The sequence below is a fragment of the Pteronotus mesoamericanus genome, unplaced genomic scaffold (assembly GCF_021234165.1).
Source record: "Pteronotus mesoamericanus isolate MK-2021 breed Mesoamerican mustached bat unplaced genomic scaffold, CSHL_Meso_final contig_20, whole genome shotgun sequence".
Lineage (NCBI taxonomy): Eukaryota > Metazoa > Chordata > Mammalia > Chiroptera > Mormoopidae > Pteronotus > Pteronotus mesoamericanus.
This window is the reverse complement of record NW_026555085.1, coordinates 75,453,487-75,477,817: the sequence shown is the minus strand read 5'-3', so window position 1 is coordinate 75,477,817 and position 24,331 is coordinate 75,453,487. Positions and strand designations below refer to the sequence as shown.

The following is a 24,331-nucleotide window of genomic DNA, read 5'->3' as shown; positions in this document are numbered from 1 at the left end:
CTTTGTAACATGTTTCCTTTCCAGTAATGACCAGGTTGTACCCATCTGTCCTTTTGTTCTGCCATCAAATCTTGCTGCCTTAAGTCTAATTGCTCTAGGACTATGCAATGCTTTAAAAGTTCACTCTTGACCAGGGAAGGATAGAAAAAAAAGACTTTTCAAAGATGCTTTCCTGAATGCATTTCTGTGTCACAAAATTGCTTTATATCTTGGCTGAAACTTATTAAAAGTACCTTATGCCCAGTATAGGTTCTGTGGCTCTCTGGTCTCAGTGAGGATGTTTTGTCATAGAAGGAGGAGAAGAATTTGGACCCCTACTGATAGCTGTACGCTTTGGAATCAAAGGGAACCTTACGTATAGGCAAAGCTACACTTTACCAGTAGTTTCCACATAAAAACTGTTATGAAAAGTGTATTTCTTTAAAGCAAAATAGAGCAGCAATTCTTATCTGAGAGTTTTCATCAAAGGGAGCTCGCTCCCATTAGAAACATGGATCTGAGACTTGTATTTCTGTTGCTGCTATGCACATAAGAGCATGTCAGAGTCAGAAGTAATAAGTCTGATTTAATCTTTTTTAAAGGCTAAGGGAAAACCTTTAATTATCTTTGACGAACAGTTTAAAGAAGTCGAACAGCACCTCAACATGTCACTTCTCCGGGGAAAGCTTTCCCGAAGCTATTATCTCCTTCAGGGAAGAGTCTAGATCTCTTAGCTTGGCAGAGGGGTGTTCTCATCTATACCCCTCACCTGCCTTTCCAGTCACATCTCCTATCAGTTTTAACCTATGCTCTACATCTCAACCATGCAGACAATCCCAAAGACATACGCATGTTCTTTGCCTCTGTCTTCAAGGTCCGCCTCATACTTCACGTCCTCTGTGAGTCTTTCAGAACTGCCTGAGGCTGAGTCACGTCCCACTGTGCTCATACAGCTTCCTGTAGACCTTTACTACAGGTACACTTTGTTTTCCTGAGCTTTGAGTCATTGCACTTCACAGATGTTGTGTTTTTCACAAATTGAAGGCAAGACCTTCCACCAGCTAAAAGATCACAACTAACCTCATTGCCATACTTGCTTTATTGCAGCCGTTTGGAACTGAACCAGCAATACCTTAGAAGTATGCCTGTATGATATTTAGTACTCTCTTCAGTCATTATTTGTCTATGCATCCTCCCCATCTCCAGATTTTGAGCCCATTGAGGCAAAGGATCCTGTCTTCAATAATTTTCGTGGTTAAGGGACAACCACAGAATTTTGTAATACCAAACACGGTTTATTTTATAAACTAAGTGTCTGCCGAAGAGAGCTATGGCTGCATGATAGGAGTTGGGTGAATTAGAAAGGGGCTAAGATGTGAGTTGGGTTTAGGAATGGGAAGAGAAGCACCCGTCTTGATGTCTGAAGAATTTACTCCAGTGTTTCCATTTTAAAGTAGTTTATGTATAGTTGATTTAACAGGTAGTTTGGATTGAGTGGGCTATTAATTGCTGTCTCATTCTCTGATAATGTATAGTTCTTGAGTTTTGGATTATTTGAAGTAGACATCTATGGTAGTGGTAAAATCATTCAGTCCCTTCGATGGAAGAATGTGTATGAAGAATAATAAAGCCTCTTGGGTTGAACTTGAAGCCATAATGTAAAGTAGTGACAAATAGTACAGTAATCACAGTGTAGCAGCCTAATGCAGTGGCTAGAGGAAAATATACATAATTTTATATTTTGGCAATTAATGCCAAATTCTTTTAATTCTAAGTTTTCTTCTAGTGCAGTTTGTGTATGTTTAAAATTTGTGTTTTCTAAAGGATGTTTTAAAGAGCACAGACTTTGTAGGATGTTAAGGTTTGTTTTTTTTTTTTTTAAAGTTTCATTGTGAACTTTGGGAAACATTGGTTCAAAAAGAATGAAAGTCATTTCTTTACTACTGTTTTTAATACCTGATGATGCATTATAAAACTCAAAGACACGTATGTGGTGCACAGTAGTTTTAAGTTTCCTTCACAACAGACCTCTTTTTCTCTTGCTTCTTTTATGACTTGAAATCTTAGTCTGTTTGGCTATTATAACAAAATACCACAGACTGGGTGGATTATAAACTACAGAAATTTATTTCCTACAGTTCTGGAGGCTGAAAAGTCTAACGTCAAGGTGCCAGCATGGCCGCCCTTTCCCTGGTTTCATAGGCTGCACCTTCTTGCTGTGTCCTCTCATGGTGGAAAGGCCAGGGATCTCTCAGGAGCCTATTTTATAAAGCACTAATCCCATTCATGAGGGTTCAGCTTTTAGGACCTAAGCACCACCCAAGTTACCACCTCCCAATCCCATTGTCTTTTGGGGGTTAGGATTTCAACATAGTGTGTAAGTGTTGGGAAGACACAGACATTTAGACCAGAGCACTTGAGTATCTGCAAAGCTCTTATCGATGTTGGTGCTCATATCAATAAATAAACACATACATACATATTAGAGGCATTTACTCTGTCTTCTCCTCATTTAAAATAAAAACCAAAAATGTAAGCAAGCTGACCTTACATGATCCTACGACATACACATTATTGGCCTTGCTAACAAAAGTGAGAAGCTAGAGTCTGGATACTTAGTATTAATATACACATTTGCTTACAACAAAGTGTTATAACTGGTATAATATGTGATGTAGATATATGGACTAAATTCTTATAAAGCTTTTTACTTAGAATAGCATTTTCCAAAGAGTGTTTCATTAAACAGTAGTACCACCTAGATATATTATAGGAGGGAAACCATTTGCTTAGACAAGCAGTGAACAGCTGAACAATTGTAAGGAATTTTTGAGCTAGAAAAATTCCAAGAACATTTCAAGTAGGCAGAAATGGCTGAGACCTTTAGGCTACTGCTTAAAGGTTTTGAAACCACTGATGTGAAAGTATTAAATGTTGTAAGGTAGATATAGAGAGTAAGAGCAAGAGAGTAAGAGGAAAGGGGAGAGAGAGAGAGGGAGAGAAAGAGAGAAAAAAAAACTCATTTATATTAGAAGACAAATGATCCACCTAGTTCCATGAATTATTTTTTTCTGTTCTGGTATGGAAAAATATTTTAGAACATTTTTGTTTCTTAAACTACACTGAAGATTTTCTCCTTTTACAATAAACATAAAAAGGTACCCTGGGATTGATAGAAGACCTAAATCTTTCAAGAAGTAAATTTACTTTGAACAATGATTACAAAACGAAAATACCAGTGTGTATTTCATACTGTAAGCAGTGTAAGCATTTCCCAAAGAAGAATACAAAACAAAACAAAAGCAATAAAGTATAGAATGAATTACAGAATTAAGCTTGTCTCTCTTTAAGAAGATTCCTGATTGAATTTCATAGGACAGTTTGTACTTTTCCATTTTTGGCTGTTTTGGGGAATCTTTTTTTCTTCCTTGAAAGAACCAGACTGGAAATTGCCACTAAATCAAAGGGGACAGATGTACATAGTCCTCATGATGTGATCAGGAAATCCTGTGTAGAAAAAAGCTGCAGAAAAAGGAGGAAAAAAATGTAGTCTGCTTAGGTTTTTTCAAACTTCCCCTGCCCAACTTGTGGAACCATTTCACGTGAGGTCTCTCTCTTTCTCTCTCTCTCTTTTTAAACCATAGGCATCAGCACCAAGGGCCCTGTTTCTGGGCTTGCTTGTCTCCTGTTAATGAAAACCTAAAGCGGTGGGGATTTCAGATGCATTTTTCTTTCATTCTTGGGTCTGTCCAGCCCCAACAGGGATGGCTGAATCTCCGCGTGCAGGAGAAGGCATTCCTGCTTTTCAGGTTTCTCATCTCTTGTCTGATATGCCATCAGGTAAGAGGTCTGTAAGCTGCTCCTCAAGGACAGAAAGGCTGTAGGCTCTGTGTTCTCTTTCCTGAATGACAGTAGCACTGCCAGCCAGGATGGGGCTATCACTCCAGACTTCACAGCAACGTGAGGAGCTGCAGCTGCCGCCCTAGGGAAAACCAGACGCACCAAAAATTCGAGTACCTTCAGGTTTGCTAGGAATGTACAGACTTGTTGTAGTTGTTTTGCAGGATCCTGGTATTTGAAATCTGTTGCAAAGCCAGTTCCAGTTTGGGAAATAATGTGATAACTCCAAGCATAAAGTGTCACGTACTAAACTTTACTTGAGGGTTCACACATTTTTACTAACAAGTTCTGTGAACCCCACGTTATAAGAAAACGACCTAGTGTGTCCAAGGGTACACGGTGAGTCAGGTCTATAAATGGTGACCCAGAGGCAACGCTATTTTGCAGTAACTTTCAACCATTTTTGTGTGTTACCTATAACACACTCTATCCTTGGGATCGATGGGCGCCATTTGTTACTGCCTAGGAAGTTGTATCAATTGCTGTAGAAAATTGTTATTTTATTTGAAAGAAAGCACTATTATTATAATTCAGAGACAAAAATCATGGCTTTTGTATATCTCTGTTTGTCTTTGCTGGTTACTGGGTATTTAAATGGGACTCTGAGAAGTCTCACATTCCTTTTCTTTGCAGCGAGAACAAGCTTTGCATTCCCCTGATCAGATTCTTTCCATAGTTGTTTCCCAAGTTTGCTCTTTTTGTCAATTTAGAAAATGTAAGCATGACATTTTGAGGTTACATTACAGAGTTCAAGGTTTTAGAGGACTTTTTTTTTTTTTTGGTTATATTGATCAAGTGTCTTAACCTTCCACCTCCCCAAGTGGTATTTATTACTATTGGAAATCTGTTAAATTTCTTTTATCAGCTAAGAAGGGTTTTCATTAAGCAAAATCAAAGCAGGATAAATGAAAATCTTAATGGAATGAACTTCTACTACAGGAAATTTTATGTCTAAGGAAAATGACCCTGGCATGTTACATAAGCAAGGATGTTGTTTGCCTTGCTCTCTCTTTACCTCAGGCGCATAGGACAGTGCCTGGTGTGAGGCGGGAACTTTATAATATTTGTTGAAGGAAAACATGAATGAATAAGCAAAAAATAAACTGCGAACATTCAGGCGGAGCTTTTGATGTTATTCTGGGAAAAAGAAGGATGAATACTGAGGAAATTTGTCTAGCTATTTCTTTTTACCTTACCTTTAATAACAAAATGTATGTTGCGTGCATTACAAAGGCTAAAGTGCGGTCTCCACCCTCAAATCATTTTCGTAATAGTTACTGATTCTGATGGCTAGCTCAAGTCCTCAGGTCTTCTAATGACAGAGGTATACGGATATTCCCTGGTAAGTGCTCTCTTGTGCTCTTTCCAAGACTCAAAGAACTTGAACTACCTGGTTTCCACCATTGTTTTTTTATTTGGGGGTTTCCTTCAACTTTAATTCCTTAGATATATTTGTTGTTCTATTAGTATTATTATCAAACTGAATAATACCAATGTTCAAAGACAGTTATGATAATATTTCCACTTAGTATAAATGGCTCTTTGACTACTTTCGGTAGAGAGGGATGTTTAGAGCACTCATAAAAGTTCCTTATCACTGAATTTCTTTTACATGGACATTAGAAATGTTTTCCTGTGTGTGTATTTATTTTGTCCCTAGAGCCTGTGTTTTGTGACTTTTTCTGACCCTCGATTTTTTCATGAGTGAAATGAGGATGATATCTTCTTTGTGAAGGGTTAGTAATATTTAAGAAAGCGCATATAAGAACACTGAAGTTGCACATTGTAAGTACTCTGCTCAAAGTTGCCAATTATTAGTTTTGTGTAAAATTAATATGAGGGGTAAGTAACAGGGACACTAACAGGGAAAAGATACTGACTTTACTCTCAAACAGCAATGCTCTCAACACTGACATAAATAAATCGTAATACAACTGTGTGATAATAAACAAACAAACAAACAAACAAATAAATGACTGACTAAATAAATAAAGTGCTTAGGAGCAAAGTGATTAACTTCCTCAAGGATATTTCAGGAAGACATCCTAATGGGAATTTTGACTCCAGTCTTGAAGAATGGGAGCCAGGCAACAGAAATTAACAGGGTCACTTTAATCAGCGGAGACAGATTTGCAAAGACTTGCTACATGGGATATTTGTGCACTAGAAGTTTGGAGTGGCCGAAATCTTTGATGAGGGTTCAGGGACCGTGGAGGCTGAGCAGCAGTAGTTAAGGTGGGGGAAATTTGTCAAGAACAGATTGCGAAGGAACTTGCATGGGAAGCCAAGAAATTTCATTTAATTTTCTTTAATTAGATTTGCATTTTAGGAAATCACTTTCGGAGGTAATGTGAATGATAGCATAGTGGTTAAAAGGATGATGTCTGCAGCTAGACTTTCGGGTGAAACTCTTGCCTCTGCTATTTATTTGTTTGGGACAAGTTAATATACTCCTGGCTTAGTTTTCCCAGCTGTAAAATGGGGGTAGTAAAAATACACCCCTCACAAAGCTACTGTGAGGTGTGAATGAGTACAGGTCTGATGAGAATAGTGCCCGGCGCACAGTATGTGTTATGAATAGATGTCAGTGTAATCCTAACGTGAAGGAGAAGGTGGGGAGCATGGAAAGACAGGTGAGGGGCTTTCCAATGGAGCAGGTGAGGATCGGGTCTAAGTCTGGCCATCACTTTAGTGGACTTCAGAGAAGCAGAGGGACACCTTCGGTCCAAAACAGAGAGACATATGAATGAAACAACAATGTTTCCGAATACATTGGTGAACTTGAAACCATCAGTGAGTTAATGGTGGTCGATTGTGGGGAAGCAGTTAAGGCTCAACATACTTTCAGTATTGTTCAAGAAAATGGGTTATTTTTGCAAATAACATCTGCTGAATTTTAACCAGAAACGAATAAAGAGACTGTCCTTACTCATTTATACATAAAATACTCTGTCAGTGTCAGTAAATTTATAACTTTACTTTTAATTTACTTGTGTATTCGGTTTTTCTGTTTTCTAATATAAAATTGTAATGATGATATAGAAACTTCTATCTGAAAAATTAGGGTTGGCATGTTTAGATTAGGTTGTGATGTTTAGATTAATCAAATTAGCAGAGTAAGCACATATACACAATCAATTTGTTAAATTTTGGTTCAGAGTTTGCTTATTGAAAATTTGACAATTTTAGCTTGAAGAGGGCCTGAGTTTTACTCTAATCTTAGAGCGCCCTCTTCTGGTTACTGCTAGGTATGAGAAATTCTGAAGTTTATGAACGGATTCCAAGATTTGTGCCAGAATTTCTTTCCATATTTTCATAATTAAATTTTTTAAATGTGCCTATAAATCACTAGTTTGTATAGTTTGGTACTGAAGAGTTTACCTTAAATGCAGCATGTGATGACCAGGAACTGTTTGTACACACCTGCAACCTCTAAGGAGCTTCTATCTGGGACTAAGATGCTTTGCGTCTTAGGGGTTAAATGGGAGCACTGTAGGGGAAGAAGAAGAAGAAGGAAGGAAGAAAACTGATGTAATTCAGCATTTATTATTTATCAGCTGAGGTACTAGGTATTTGCTAGCTAGCATCTCAAAGATCCCAATGCTTGCTGGTTTAACAAAAAGGAAATTGAGGTGCAGAGTTCCCAAGAGCACATAACTGTTAGGGCCAGGTATCAAGGTCTTCTTGATCTCAAAGCCTGTTTTCTCTCCACTAACACATGCTAAAAAGTAGAGACAAGCGAAAAAAGAGTGATGTGTGGCAGAGGAGAACGTCTGATTCATTTTTTTCAAGTATTCCTTTAATATTCATGATTAGGTTTACTCGTTGTAGTGTATATATTGCTAAAATAAGGTAACTTGTAATTTATAATATTTTAGTGGGCAGATGGAGTATAAGTATTGTTAGATGTAAAACAGTCTCTTCATTACCACTTAATAAGTACTAACAAATTGTGTCCTTCTGATCTCCTTTTTAAAAAACACACACAAAAATGTGTTTTTCTAATCCTTCAGAGGAGGAAGAAAGAAAGAGAAGGAAAGACTAGAAAGATACTGGTTTTTAACCTAGTGTTTATTACATGCTAACTTGTTTTATGTATTTTGTTTTTGTTAGTTGTGCCAACAACCCCGTGGTGTTAAGCATTGATTTTTAATTATCCTGACAGAATAACTGTACTTCCTGGCTTCCTGACAGTCTGGGTTACCTCCTGTTGTCCAGTGGTAATTATTAACAGTGTCCCCTTTCACTCTTCAAAATATCCCAATTTGAACAACATATGTCTTTATAATTATCCATATTTATATCTGTGGAAACAAAGTCCCAGGAAAGTTAAGCAACTTGCCAAGGCAACCAGCTTATAAATTGCCAAGGGAGGCCTGGGGTCATTCTGCCTCACTCTAAAGCGCACACTCCTCTTACTGGGCCGTGGTTGCATCAGTCACTACATCTTCAGTATTTCTTCAGGGCCTTTTTCACTCTCCCTTGCCTGTTGAGGCATATGATATATTGCTTATCTCACAAGCTTTATAGGCTACATCATAACTGTGATTAAACTTTATACATAAAATATAATTCCATTTTCAAAATGAAACACAGATCTTTCAGAGGTGACTGCTCATGAATGCTAACAGCTTTTTTTAACTGCTGCATTTTTGTTGCTTTGTAGAGTGATCGCCATACAGTGCTTTACTTGGTCGTATCCAAAAGCTCTTACAACACTGAAAGGTTGTATTATCTTTATTTAATATCCTGCCCTTTCAATAGTCCTCTATCAGACCCAAGTGTTAACCTTGTTGAACAATCATTTTACTAATGAGTCCCTGGAAAAACCGTGTTATTGTCAGAGAGGAGAGAATTCTTTGCATTGATACTTTCAATGCTGGGATTGTCAAATGTGTCGGTTCTTGAAATGCATCCTCAGGAAAGCTGTCCACAGGTGAAACATGGTGCAACATAGAGCCTTCAGTAGAGGGTGGAGAGTGGGCTGAAGCGTAAATGTGAAATGCATAGCAAGGCCATCGTAGAAGACAAACTTACAGAAAGGCAGCCTTAGGGGCATGTAGGAGTGTGTACTTAAAGGGAAGCAGTTTCACAACCTGCTTCAGGTTCTTTTTAGAAAATAGAGTAGAAATCTCTATCCTCCTAACATAAGGGTTAAATTAGATTGTTTACATGAAAGCATTTGTAAAGTGCCATATAGTATTATCATAAAATGTGTTTGGTTCGTTTATTTTTCAATTTGTATAGTGATTATGGAATCCAAATTAGTTTTAGTCTCATTTCAGTTAAACAACTGGAGTGAAACACAGGAACAAAATTGGTTTTACATGTTTTTAGCAATTACCTGATTTCTGTATAGGAATTCTCTATCTATAATAATAATGATAACATTATTTGAGTTTTAAGTATTTTATACGCATTATCTAATCTTTACAATAAACTTAAGGGATCATTAATTGATGGGCATTTATTTATTTTTCTCTGTCGAGAATATTATCCAGCCTTTTTCTAGGAAGCATTCCTTCCTAAACTTTAATCAAAGGGCTTGAATATGGGTTGACATCTTCTAGATTTGGTCCCCAGGCTATCAGTGATTCCTATTTTGTTGTTGTTGTTGTTGTTTAATTTGAGAGTCGAGGGTTAAACAATCAGTTCTTTGGGTAACGGAGTTGGGTATGGTGAGCTGGAATGTGTTCTGGCACCGTGTAGAGGAAGCCAGCCTGAGAGAGTGAAGCCAGCATAAAGGCAAGTGAAGACTGAGCATGGGCACAGAGACTGAGTGGGAGGGTCAGATCATTTGATGTTTGAGACCAGTCATCTTGAGGCCATGTGCAACTCTCCCTTTTCAATTACTTGGTTTTGTAAGCCAATACATTTCCCATTTTTACCAATCAAAGAGGATTCGGCTACTTGAAACTGATAGAATATTGGCTAAGGTAGATAAGTGCCATTTGACAGATGAGAAATTTAAAGTTCAGAGAGGTTGACTGACATGCCCATTTTCTCATAGTAAGTGACAGTCACAGGACTGGAACCCAGTTTATTATGTGGCTTCAGAGCTTGTTTTCTTAACCACTGCTGATCTTTTCCTGATAGTCTACCTTTCCCAATTGGCTGATCTTTTCCTGATAGTTTGCCTGTCCCAAGTCGGGATAGAGGCGATGGCAAATTGCACTTGGACCTCCATGGACCCTCCTTTCCTTTAAAAGGAATTACTGAGCAGCAAGAAGAAGGTATTCAGATGGTGAAAAGGGTGATGACCTCTTCAGAAGGTGAAGATGGGCTGGATGAAATTTATTCTTTCAGATGGGAAGTGAAAACCTTGATTATAATTTTCTATTGTATGTATACAAATTTCTCTCATAATCAGAAGGCTTCCTAATGCTTTTCTCTTTCTGGGTCACTCCTGAATTAGCAGTTATTCTTTAATAAGTGTTTTGATTTTCATTAAAGAAATGGTACACCAGTCCCTAATTTTTTTTTTTTTTTTTTAGGTTTGTGTGTTTGGCACAAGAGTTCTTGTTTATTTCCAGAACTTTGTCAGTGAAGTTTGGAAATTCATAGATACCACAAAATATTTAACAAATCAAAATGTAAAAGGTGAGGTAGAATATTTCTTTATGGCAAGCTTGGGTCATATTTCTTGGGTCCTTCCTTTTCATATACCTGCAAAACACATTTTTAATTATAAAAAGTGGTGGCAGATGTAGATATTCAATATCCTCCTCACCTCTGGTTTAGGTTTTAGGAAACAAGATACTATAGTATAGTGATTTCTCAAAAAAGTTTTGGTCACAAAATAGTTTGGTCAGGCAAAACAAAACAGAAAACCTCCAAATGTAAAGAATTTATCAACTGCTTATTTCATGTGGGTTTTGTAAAGATAGAATGATTTAAGAAATATGAAATCTTTGAAATACCACAACAATAAAGCACACTACTTTTTTCAACCATCCAGTTAAAGACTATGGGAGAGACTATCTCTTTTGTTCTTGTTATTCTTGGTTGGAATTGGACATGTAGTTATTTAGAGCAGAGAACCTGAGCAGCATCAGCGGCATCTGGAACAGTATGTGTTTGAGGGCCTAATTGGGTGACGGTGGAAATCGAATGCTGTACTTGCAGCATGGTTTGTGTGGTTTCACATTTTCAGGGGTAATGTCACTTCATGTCTGTAAATTAGTTCCAGTTTATCAATAAGTACACAAAATACAGACATTTTAAGTTCTTAATTAAAGTAAACCTGCAACAATTAGGATTTTTGAGTTGCTATAGTATATATCTACTCTTCTTTTCTCAACCACAATATCTAAATATTTCTGGTGAGCTATAATTGATAAATACATCTTGATTTTCTATATGTAGACAACCTTTGAAAAATTATAGGTAAATGGGAATTTTGGAAATTGAATTTTAATCTCACAAGGGGTTGGCAAAGGAATTGATGAGGAATCCTGTAAAGTGATGGTGTATCGTCATAATTGTGTTCTTAAGTTATTTCTCTTTCAAATTTAGACACAGCTTGCTCTAATGTGGGAATACAAATCTTAAGTGAAGATATTCACCATCCTATAAGAAATAAAGATTATAAGCCAATACAGATTACTGGTTAAAAAGTTTATTTTCCTATAACATAGCTAGGAGGGAAATTATTATGTTTTGTCCTAGCAAGTTGAATTATGATTTTAATTCTGCTATGAAGGTGTGGACCATAAGTTGGCCATCTAATAAATAGAGAACCCATTGTCCATATATGGCTATTTCCATTTAAATTCATTAAATTAAACAATATTAAAAATTTAGCTCCTCAGTCACACTATTTCATGTGCTCAATAGCTTTTTGGATGGGCACAGTTAGAAACAGAACATTGCCATCACCACAGAAAGTTGTACTGGACAGCACAGGACTAGACTTACACACATCTAGAATGTCTTAGGAAGATGACTTGATTTCTACTTGGGGAAATTCAAATCTACTTGAAAACTGATCCAGTTGTTCTCAGTTGTTATGTATCAGGTGCTGGTCTTTCGAACCTCCTTTGGAATGGAATCCAAACCTCACAGTTGTTTTAGATGTGACTCATACTTGGACTAGCAATGTCCTTTGAGACAGAATATACCTGGTTCAGACCCATCCAGTCACCAACAAATCCAAAGGCAAGGCATACCATAAGCTTTGGAAGTAAGGTGTCAGGTAGAATATCCTCTACTTACTGTAAATTATTTCTGAAAATTGGAGTCTCTTGAGGCCTCTTTGTCCATAACTCTGGATAATGTCACATAAATCTCTTTATCTTTTTGCAGGTATATTTTTATCTATACCAAGGGGATCAATCATAATTTAGACTGTATGCTTTGAATGTGTTTGGTCATTAATTCCTTTGTTCCTTATTTTAATGACTACCAAAAATTCCAAATATCACCCGTCATCTTCTGTGTTGTGTTTGACTGTGGGCCAGACAAAAATAGAATTGATCTGGACTTATGTCCCAATGAAGTAACACTTTACATTGTGCTTGCTACCCCTCAAGTTTCCCCTCCTTCCCCAGTAAGAAACCTAAAGTTTTCTATCTGCTTTACCTTAAGACTGGTAAATTCCTTTTTGCCCTGGAGAGTTTTTATTTAACTCTCTCCATTATGTGCAGACGCACCTGCCTTTTATTTAAGAGAATGCGAATTAGATAAGAATTGCAGTGTTGTGAGCAAAGACATTGTAGGATGGTGCCCACCCAGTGATATCCTAGATAGGAGTTCTTACCTTCAGGTCCATGGTTTTCAGAGTTTATGGTGAACCCGCCAGAGTGTGTGAAAACTCATTTATGAATGTGTTTTATCATTATCCTCGGAATGTCCTTGGTCCTGAAAAAAATGTCAAGAACAGTTGGCTGAGTTGAAAGGAGAGCTGGAATAGGGGAAGATAGAGGTATTCGTTTTCATCTGTCAGTGAAGTGATTCATCTGCTTCCTCCTGAGCCAACTCTGTTGGATCCTGGCCCTCTCCCAGCCTGGGACTGTCACGCTCCCGCCATCCCCTGTTGTACCTCTCCTCATGGTCAACAACAGTTCGCGTCCCATTCTAGGAAACTAAGTGCATCATTTCAGCACTATTAACATTTAAAAATGGTGGCTTTTGTTGTATATCTTTCTTTATTAAGTGAGAGTCTGAAACAACTGTGTGTCTTTAAGAAAATTAAGAGGTCTTCCATGCCCTGGCCCTGACAGCTGATCATTGGCTCCAATTTAAAGATTTTGGATTATAAATCGGTGAGTGGTTGGTACAAATATTTTTTAAAGAAATGTTACCTGGCAGGTAAATATTCTTACACAAGGAACTGACAGTTCGTGTGTGGGTTATTCAGTACCTTGAATACGCTTCTCTAACTACTCTCCCTGTTTGTATCATCTCTGTCTTTCAGGAAAAGGCATGTGAGGACAGGGAGTTTTATAAATTGTCTCCTATGGAGATTGATTCCCTCCTCTTTCTTTCTCTCCATTGGTAATTAATTGTAATCATGAGTACCAGGCCTTTCTCTCTCTCTCATTTTTTAAAGAAAGAAAATAGAATGCATTAAGTTGTGTCATTATAGTATCATAGCAGAAATATGGGGTATACACTAGAGTTAAGAAGTTGGAGTTTTGAAAACTCAGTCACACTTAATTCCATTATTAATCATCTGGTAGTAACAGTGTCTATGAAGTATTAAAAAATGTTCACTTGTTATTATGAAATTACCTTTTGCAATGCATGTGTGTTTGTACATAATAGCATACTTTCAAAAACGAGTTGCTTTAGCTAATTATTTGTTAATTATAGTTTGAGTATGTGTCTCTGACCTGTGTCTCCTCATGACCCTCTGCTCTTTTAATTTAAATGTAAAAAATAAATATATTAAAATTTAAATATATAAAGTATAAAAAACATGTTTTTATGTAAGTTTATATATTCAAGTGTTTTTGTTTTTTTTTTTTTTGGTTTTGATTTTTGGTAAATTCAGGGACTTAAAGCCAAAACACACTCCAAATCCATGAAATCTTTGAAGCTGCTTCTGCTTCTTCTAAGGTATATAGCTTAGTGGTTAGACAATCATATACTCTATAACGTGTCCCCCTTGACATTTCCAGGACCCCATCTGACACCTTACATAGGTATCACAATATTTTTGACTCTATTTCCTATGCTTTACTTACCAATTTGTGCTTTTTAGCCCCTTCACCTCTTTGACTCAGTGCCCCAATGTCCTCTCCGCATGGCAATCATCAGTTCTCTCTCTGTATCTGTGAATCTGTTTCAATTTTGTTTATTAATTTATTTTGTTCTTTAGATTCCACATATAAGTGAAATCATATGGTGTTTGTCTTTCTCTGCCTGACTTATTTCACTGAGCATAATACCCTCTAGGTCCATCCTTGCATTGCAAATGGTAAGATTTCATTCTTTTTTATGGCCAAATAATATTTCATTGAGTAAGTGTACCACAGCTTTTTTATCCACTCATATATTGATGGGCATTTGGGTTGCTTTCATAGCTTGGCAATCGTAAACAATGGGGCAATGAATGTAGGGGTGAATATATTTTTTTGAATTAGTGTTTTGGGTTTCTTTGGATGAATCCCTAGAAGTGGAGCCACTCGGTCATAAAGCAGGTCCATTTTTAATCTTTTGAAGAAACTCCATGCTGTTTTCCACAGTGGCTGCACCAATCTGCATCCTCACCAACAACACAAGGGTTTCCTTTTCTCCACATTCTTGCCAGAACTTGTCATTTATGGATTTATTGATGATAGCCATGCTGATAGGTGTGAGGTGATATCTCATCGTTCTTTTAATTTGCATTTCTCTGAATGTTTAGTGACATTGACATCTTTTCTTATGTCTATTGGCCTTCTGTATGTCCTCTTTGGAAAAAATGTCTATTCAGATCCTCTGCATATATATGTATATGCATAGATTTTACTGTCGGTTTTCTTCTAGGTTTTTTATGATTTTGTGTCTTACATTTAAGTATTTAATCCATTTTGAGTTTATTCTTGTATAAGGTGTAAGGCAGTGGTCTAGCTTCATTTTTTTGCATGTGTCTGTCCACTTTTCCCATCACCATTTATTGAATAGACAATCTTTACCACATTGTATGTTCTTGCCTCTTTTATCAAATGTTAATTGACCATATAGATGTGGGTTAATTTCTGGTCTCTCTATTCTGTTCCACTGATCTGTGTGTCTGTTTTTAGGCCTAGTACCATGCCATTTTGATTACTATGGCCTTACAATATAATTTGATATTGGGTAGTATGATTCTTCCAACTTAGTTTTTCTTTCTCAAGATTTCTGAGGTTATTCAGAGTTTTTTTTTTTTGTTCAATATAAATATTTGGATTATTTGTTCTAGATCTGTGAAATATGTCATTGGTATTTCGACAGGGATTGTGCTGAATCTATAGATTGCTTTGAGTGGTTTGGGCATTATAATGACGTTAATTCTTTCTATCCATGAACACAGTATATGTCACCATTTATTTCTATCCTTTTTGATTTTTTTCTTTAGTGCCATATAGTTTTCTGAGTATAGGTCTTTTACTTTTACCTTCTTGGTTAAATTTATTTCTAGGGTTTTTTTTGGGGGGGGTGCAATTGTAAATGGGATTGTTTTCTACTTACCCTTTCTGATAGTTCATTACTGGTATATAAAAATGAAACTTATTTTTGAATATTAATTTTATATTCTGTGTACTTTGCTTTTACCAATTCTAGTAGGAATTTTTTGGTGGAGTCCTTAGGGTTCTATATATCCAGTATCATGTCATCTGAAAATATGAGTACAAAATATGAAAATTTGGATGCCTTTTATTTTTTTCTCTTGTATGATATTTGTGGCTAGGACTTTTACATGTTGAATAAGAGTGGTGGAAGCAGCCATCCCTGTCTTGTTCTTGATCTTAGGAGAAACACTTTTAGTTTTGCCCCGTGTAGTAAAATGTTAGCTTTGGGTTTGTCATATATGGTCTTTATTATGTTGGGATTTTGCAGGTACTTTATTTATGGTCCCCTCAAAGCCTAGAAATGTGTTCTTGGGAATTGAGAATGGTCTCCTCCCTTGCTTCTTCTTCCTAGTTTTTCTTTCTTCTTTCAAATTTTCGTATTGATTTCTGACTACTGATAAACTTCTTTCCCTTTCTTTATTGGAAAAACTGTGGTAACAAGATATTTGGTCCTTTTTTATTGACAGTTTGAGGGTTTATATTGAAAGTGTTTGAATATATACACATATTAATATTTACCTGTGGATTGCCCTTGGGGAAAAATGAAATGTAGAATGAATTGTGAAATAAACTAAAATTTCTACAATAGATAAAAGCAAACAAAACAGCTCAGCCTAATTAATTACTCTGGATGCTTTCTGTAGAGAGTATATTAGATTTTCATCTTTTGTTGATTGGAAACCTACCTTTCTCTGTTATTTATTTATTTATTTATTTATTTATTTGAAAGAAGACCCTGCAGGAGAAAGTTATAAAGTCTTGGGCAACTGTGGTTGTAAGAATGTGAAGAAGAAAGATATACAAAAAGAAACCATTTATAGCTTATGAAGATGATGAAACTGAAGTTCCAAAAGAAGATACTCCTCAAGGTGTGCCAGTAAGAGTTTCCATTTTTGTCTTAAAGAGAAGTTCTTCCAGGTGATATGAGGCAGGCTGGGTTTGTGGTATTATTTGTTTAGAGATATTTCTCTGAGTTCTGGAGACACAGCTTTTGGAGGGTATCCTGGGACACCAGGCCCTTTCGTTGATCTGCTGGGTGTGAGGCAGGGTGGGCCCTCAGGGCGCACTTGGGTATTCCATCTCTTTGAATTTCAAATGTGTGCTGTGACAGAACTTGATACTTGGCTTTGTTTTGAAGTTTGAAACTTACTAGCTAGGAAAAGGCTTATATCAATGTGACCAAGGCAAGTTTTTTTTTTTTTAATTTACTCTATTTTATTTTTTACTTCCATGGTGATTATTTTTATGAATGCCAATTTTAGATTATTTTTGTGTGCCAGATATGCTCCCTGAAAGTAATTTAGGGGATGAGAAAAATGATTTGTGTTTGTTATATTGCTTTATGTTCACTGGCCTCTTTAAAGCTGTCTAAATGTATTATATTCATTTGATCTCTATAGTGGGTCTAGATGGCATCTCTATCCAGGAAGCTTAGAAACTAGCTGTCTGAAGGTTCAAGAGCTAAAATTAGAAGATAACAAATGATAGTTAAGTTAGAAACCAGGGTCTTTATCGAGATGTATTGCCAGACTGTGTGCTACCCTGCATAGTTTTAGTTTGCAAGCCTTGAAAAACATACCTTTCCTCTGTGGCACTGTATTGCAGTGTTTGTGGGTATCTGCACATAGTGTGGGGGCAATGGGAGGGGACGATTAAAGGTAGTGGTGGTGGTTATGGTTTCTTTCTTTCTCCTGATGGATTATGTGTAGAATGTAATCAATACCATACCATCTCTAGGAATTCTTTAACTCATTTCAGTATATAGTGTAGCTAATTTAAGAACATGAATTTTAGAGCCAGGCCTGGGTTATCATTATGGTACCGCTACTTGAGAGTCATTTGATCCCAGTATAACGACCCACCCATAGTAGGAAGAATAGCATGATGAAAGATGTAAGACCAGGAAAGTAGAGGGCGTTCTCATGGTATCAGGTAGTTGGGTTGGTGTATTGGTCATGCACAGATTAGTACTAGAGGGTCGTATCTAATAGAGAATCTGCATTTTCTCTTTTAACCCTCACAACAACCTAATGAAACAGGCATTTTTGTTACTTTAATAATATAGATAAGGGAATTGTGGCTGAAAGACTTTCATTAGTGTGTGCAAAGTCACACAACTGCCCTGACTGGTGTGGCTCAGTTGGTTGGTGTCATCTTGCAAAGTGAAAGGTTGCTGGTTCAATTCTCAGTCAGGGCACATGCCTGAGTTGTAGATTCGGTCCCTGGTCGGGGCACATATGAGAGGCAACTGATCAATGTTCCTCTCTCATATTGAAGTTTCTCTCTCTCTTTCTCCCTCCCTTCCCCTCTCTCTAAAAAAATAAATTAAAAAAATAAAAAATAAAACAAAGCCACACTGCTAGTGACTAGCAGAACTTGAAAAGAGAGCTGTCTTACTTCAGAATCTGATTTTACATGCTATTCTGAATTAAGAAGGGCTTTGAATGATAAGCTGAAGAGTTTATCCTTAATTTTGAAAGCAACATGGTATCATTTATAATTTTGAGGAGCAGAGTGCCATTGGGCTGTGTTTTAGGAAGATTAATATGGAAGCTGTGTGTAAGGTTGGAAGAAGATATTAGAGGAGATGGTGCCAATTCTTTTGGTTATAAGTAAAAATAAAAAAAGCAGCTCTGGTTATCTTAGGCAAAAATGAAATTTATTGATGGAACAATGGAGAAGGAATAGTTAAAAATGGTTCACGTTCAAAGGGGCTAGATGTACAGCTTTTCTCTTTTAAAGTTTTGGCAGCTATTCACATAGTCCCTTTGTCTGTCCTTCACTCTCTACCCCCAAATATGTAGAGTTCTCTTTCTCAGGTAGATGGAGTAGTATGTGTGAGCAAAGGAATATTGTAATATGTTGTAGTCTGTTCTATACGTTTTGCCATGTATAAAAGTAACAGTTACTGATTTACCCTTTTAATAGATGAACAACAAAAAACCTAGGATAGTTTTCATTAGAATTTTCAAATTGGTATTAAGTGATTCAATTAAGAAATGGCAGAAAACTTGGAAAAAATATTTGGTTTCTACACCACTCTTAATCACATGCCGTACTTTTCCCTGTTAATTTTTTGTTGGAATTTTAAAAAAAAAGACATATATAAAAGTAGAGTATTTTTTAAATTTAATACATGACATCAACAGATGACAGGAACAAATAAATACTGCATCATAGACTCTGCCTCACACAGACAAGCTTCCTAGTTTCTTGGAGCAAAGGTGCATGTCCTTTTCCTTTTACCCAAAGCCCGATTGAGAACCTGAGCCATAACCAACTGAGATACCTACCAGCTGGTAGACATATACATCTAGATCTTAGGGAAGTTTTAAAGCTGAATGTACAGACTTTTGATTTGTCAATTCATGAGACTGGGCAAAATAACCCCTAAGTAGAATTTTACAGTAAAAGGAGGAGGGATAGGTGAAGAGCAGAATTTCCAGATTAGTTGGAAGAAGAGAAGAACGAGGGCAGGCGTGACTCACAAAGTATAACAATCAGGGAGAGTGTTGTTTCTGAAGCCAAAGAAGGAGAACGCGTTGAGGAAGGGACTGTCAGATGCCACCGAGAGGTCAAATAGAAAGAGAGCCAAGGTTGCAGCAAGTAGGAGGCCTTGGGTGACCACAGAGGGTGATTTCGGGGAGGCCGTCAGGCCAACAGCTGGATTAGACTGAAGAATAATTGTGTTCTAAGCAGGGACAACAGCAAGATGATCATTTCATGGAATTTAGAGGTGAAAAGAAAAAAGATATGTATCGCAAGGTATGGCGAGAGAGGGATAAAAAGATTTTGTTTAGAAAGGTTGAGACTTGCGTTTATTTAGAGAGTGCAGGCAGGAATTCAGAGGAAAAAGAAGATTAAAGCAGTAAGAGTGAGGATTTGGATAATGAAGTAAAGTTCCTGAAGAGGGACTGCAAATGCGATCAAATGCAAAAGGGTACAGGGTGGTGTGGGGAGCATTTAAGAAAAAAATCTGAACCGGGAAGGAAGTGGAACACAGTCTTAGGAATACGTGGTCCTGCTGTGAACATTCGCCTCTGTTGGACGCGTGTTAATACAAGCATCTTCCTTACTAGGCAGCAGCAGGGGGCCTTTCCTCCGTCATTCATGCTTCGGATGAGTTCAACACGGTGACCGTAGCTCGATACGCTTATGAAAAAAAGAGCTAATCCTCGAGTTGGCATAGCTTTTCCTTGTATCAAGGACACTTATGAGGTAAAATCTACACTTTTTTATTTACATTTTTTCCTTCAGATTCTTTATTCTAAACAGTGTTCCTCAGCTGTTAATATACATGGAATCACTTGGGAGAAGTGGTTAAAATGAAGATTCTGATTCTGTAAGTCTGGGGTGGGGCGTGCGATTCTGCATTTCTCACAAACTCCCAAGTAACAAAAGCCACAATGAAAGAACATAAATTAATACAATTATGTAAAGGACCTTCCTATCAAATCAGCAAAGGTTAACTTTGATGTCCTGTTTGCTCAGTCCAGTGACTTTCTCTTGGTTCTCATCCTCCTTGACATCTCAGAACCTAACACCTCTACATTTTTCAACAGCCTTTATGTACTATGGATAAAGGTTGAGGATGCAATTTTGCTGTGATCCTTGTAAAATTCATTTTATTTAGGGTTCTCCTATTTAAAATACTGGTCTATATTCCTTACCATTTCTTATTTCTCAAAGAACTTACTGTGGCAGAACTGGAAAAGAGGCCACAAACATCTTGCCTGGCACATCCGCTTTCCAGTCACATTGATTCTCCTCATTTGTTGCACAGGTCCTCATTTTGCAGGTTTTCTTTGATAGTCTTTCTTTGGAGCATGTCTTTTATGTTTCCTATCCTCTGCACTGTTTGCAGCTGTGTACAGCTAATAATGGAAATCAAAACACTTCACTTTCCATGTGCCAGCACTGAGCAGTCTGATTTTCAAAATACTTTTGTCGTGTCACTTTTACAGCATTTGGGGCCAGTTTTATAATTCTCCACTCATTTGGTTGTTTTTTCTTTTACCCCCTTTCTTCCTCATTAGTGTTTAGTGTATGGGCAGCTGCCTTCATAGAAGATGTGCGGCAATGCATGTTTTCATCCTTGAAAAATAATAAGGCGCACACTCCCATGGGTGAGTTTTTTCTCCATTTTGTTCGCTAATTGGTTCTAAGCACCCAAGTCACATCATACACACTAATGACAAGGGTTCATTGCATGTTTTTCCAGCTGTAAGGATTGGTTTGCCCTAACCCCCTCCAAGCACTTTCTGGGTTCTCCCTTTTGACTTAGGGCTTGTATCTAGGTAGCAGCTTGCTAGGGATGATGTACATTTTCTAGTTGTGAGCAGGCATGCCTTCTGCTGAAGTGAGTTGCTTATAGTATCAAACCTGGGACTTCAGTGTCCTACAAGAAATATATTGTAACTTTGACTTGAAAAGTAATAGTGCTGGAAATTACCTTTTTCTTTGCCTTTTCTTTGTAGTTTACAGTGACAGTTCAAGTTCCATTGTTCCTGATTTCCAGGCGTTGCTTCTAGCTTGATGAGGAAAGGCTTCTATTAAGCATCTGGCTGCAAATGTCAGGGTGCTACCCAGAGTGATACTCACGGACGCAGTCTTTGCCTTCCAGAGAGCTCCCAGTTGAAGAGAGTAGTAGTAAAATAAAATAGCAGGCCAAATGTAGGGGACATACCAAAAATAACTCAAAGCAATGAGTGGATGTTTTAGTTTACAAGTTTATATATGTGTTGACGCAGGGTTAGGGAATTGCAAAGTGAATCTCAAAACTGGGTTCTCTCTCTATGTTTCTTTGGTTAGATCACTGGGTGAACTGTGCAAGAGAAAAGCTAAGAAACAAACAGGCTTCTAAAGTTTATATATTTACCTTCTTCTGGAAATGGGTCCCTCTGCATCATGGTGGAACCAGGGATGGACTTTAATGTACAGAAGCTGCCAGTGTGTTAGAGTATTCTATCTCTCTCTGCCTCTCCAAACTTTAAATAGGTAGAATATTTAACAAAGAGAACTTTGTGGAGAAATTATGGACATATACCATTCGCTTAGGAGCTAAAACATTAAATATCTCTCAATCTGTTGATTTATTTTCTGTGAGTTCACATTTTTGTTTGGGTTTTTGCCACTGGAAAAATATATGACTAAAACTGTTTGGTGTATTTTCCAAGTCAACATTTATGTAGGGACATGCAGTGCTAGAGTGACCTGGCCTGCTACCAGCTTGCAACGGCAAATGGAGATCACTGAACCTCCACACACAGGTGCCGCCTACTGCTATTGCCAGGTGGTCCCTGCAGTCGTCAGCTTCAGATGGTGAGGGCTGTGCCAGCACCTGAAGCCTCCCCTACAAAGTCCAAAAATGGGATAGAAGGGTTTCATGATGAATATCTGTATGCCCTTTTATTTTGTAGTAGCTGCTCAAAAGGGAAATTTGAAAAGGTGAGAAATAGAAGCATAATGGACATTTTAGGAACTACTTACTCCTTTCTACGTTTTGCCTAGTGACCGAATGATCCACAACAGCACCTCAGCTTTTAGCAGCTGAACTGTTGTGTGAATCAGTAGAATGAAAGTTACATGTGGGAGTTAAAGTACAAACATTTTAGGGAGAATTGCCTTTCATCCCCTTTGCTTTGGGTTTTATCATTTATGTAGTTGGGGGTAGATTTTTATGGAGGGGCCCTTGCTTTCTTTCAGGTATTAGGAGGGACATAAAGAAAAGGAAGTCACGTTTTTGCTCTGAAGGCCCTTGAGAGCCCTGACCAGTGTGGCTCAGCTGGTTGGATGTTGTTCCATGTAGCAAAAGGTCACTAGTTTGATTCCCTGTCAGGGCCTATAACTGGGTTGTGGGTTTGGTCCCCAATTGGGGGATGCAGGGTGTATACAGGAGGCAACTGATGGATGTTTCTCTCACACATCTATGTTTTCCCCTCTCTCTTTCTCCTTCCCCATCTCTCTAAAAATAAATAAATAAAATCTTTTAAAAGAAAGGATCTTTAGACTTTGAGTGGGATGCAGTAAGACATGTACACACGTGTGCATATGCAGAGACTGTCCTTAGTACCATGAGGTCTGTGAAAGGAAAGAGCTCATTCTCACTTGGGGAGATTGTGAAGGAATCTGTTCGACTGGCCCAATGGTGTCATCCAGGTAACTCTGCTACAAGTTATATTTAATCTTTACAAAGTTAATTCTTCAATATCAAAAGGGTTCTCTTTTTTTAAAAAAGTTTTTCTCCTTTAACTAATTACTAATTTTTTTAAAAATGTTAATTCTTTGAATTCTGAATGTTTTGAATTGTCATGTGCAGTTTGGGTTTTGTGTGGCTGTGGTGCATTCCTTGGGAACACTCTCTTTTGCTTTTGATATGATATTCCATTGTCAAAAGTTCACTGAGCACAGACTGGTAGCTTAGTGAATTGGGTATCATCGTTCAAGCCAAAAGGTCACCAATTCCATTCCTGGTCAGGGCACATGGCTGAGTTGCTGGCCATGTCCCCGGTTGGGGGTATACAAGAGGCAACTGATTGATGTTTCTTTCCCCCTCTTTCTCCCTCCCTTCCTCTCTCTAAAAAAATGAATATATAAAATCTGTTTTTGGTAAAAGTTCACTGAATGGTAGAACTGGAAAGGACCTAAGAGGCCAACTACTCCAAATAACTTTCTTTTACAAATAAGGAAACCAAGAGTCAAGTAAATGATTTGCATAACTAGAGGCTGTTTTTTGCAGAACAAAGCTGTATAACCTGCCAACATTGCTATGAATAGCTGTGAATGGAAAACACTTGTTTTAGTAGAAAATAATGCAGGCAGTCATTTTTTTTCTTTCTGCTTCTTTGTATATCCTTGTTTCAGAAACACAGTCAAGTGCTGTCAATGCTTTGGTTGACTCCTTGAGCCTGATTAAGATCAAGAGGAGGACTCCGATAAAGACATTTCCAACCACCAAAATCCCAAATCCTCAATTTCAGAGATTATTTCAGGTGAGAAAGGAAAGATGAGCAAATAGTATTTTTTTTAGATGAAAGAGAACTGAGTGAAAAACTAGGATAATTGGCCAGTTACAAACCAATGTTTTTATCTTCTGAGGGTGATGTCCTGTTTATTTAATGGAAGAATGTTACTTTCTTCTTTCTACTAAAAGAGAAAAATATTCTGAGCTTTTAGGAAGAAAGAAGTCAAGTTAGGATGCTTTCTAATTTTTTTTTTCTGGCTTTTTTTTTTTTTTTCAGGAGCACTTAATAAAAAGCAGATTCTTCTTTTATGCTCTTTGGTGTCTTTTGGTGGAGACTTTCCCCCTTTATTTTATGTGAATGAGACTTTTCTTTGTTTTTTCAAAATATCTAAACAGTAGAGTTTTTATGAACTGTGCAATAATCACTAATAGGGAAGAAGTGTTCCAGTGCCACATTTGTCAAAAATTCATAATTAAAGATGGCATAGAGGTCAAATAAAGAGGTTATAGTATGAAATGATTAAAAGAGTAGCAAAAATCACAGGAAAATATACAATTCCAGTTTCTGAATCTTGGGCCCAAGGAATTGGAAGGTGGAGCTTGGATGAAGGGGAACAGGAGAAGCTGGCGAAGTACTGACTTGTGCTGAGGAAGGGGAGGAGAAGACAAGGGTAGAGGGGAAGCGTACTCCAGTCCTGGATTCACTGGGTAATGGCAGACATAGGCTTTTCTG

At 37.4% G+C, this 24,331-nt stretch overlaps 1 pseudogene; it reads left to right on the top strand.

Annotated features, from left to right (window-relative positions):
* Positions 1–3,743: 3,743 nt before the first annotated feature.
* Positions 3,744–24,331, top strand: part of LOC129066919 (X-ray repair cross-complementing protein 5-like) — a 37,126-nt pseudogene continuing 16,538 nt past the window's right edge.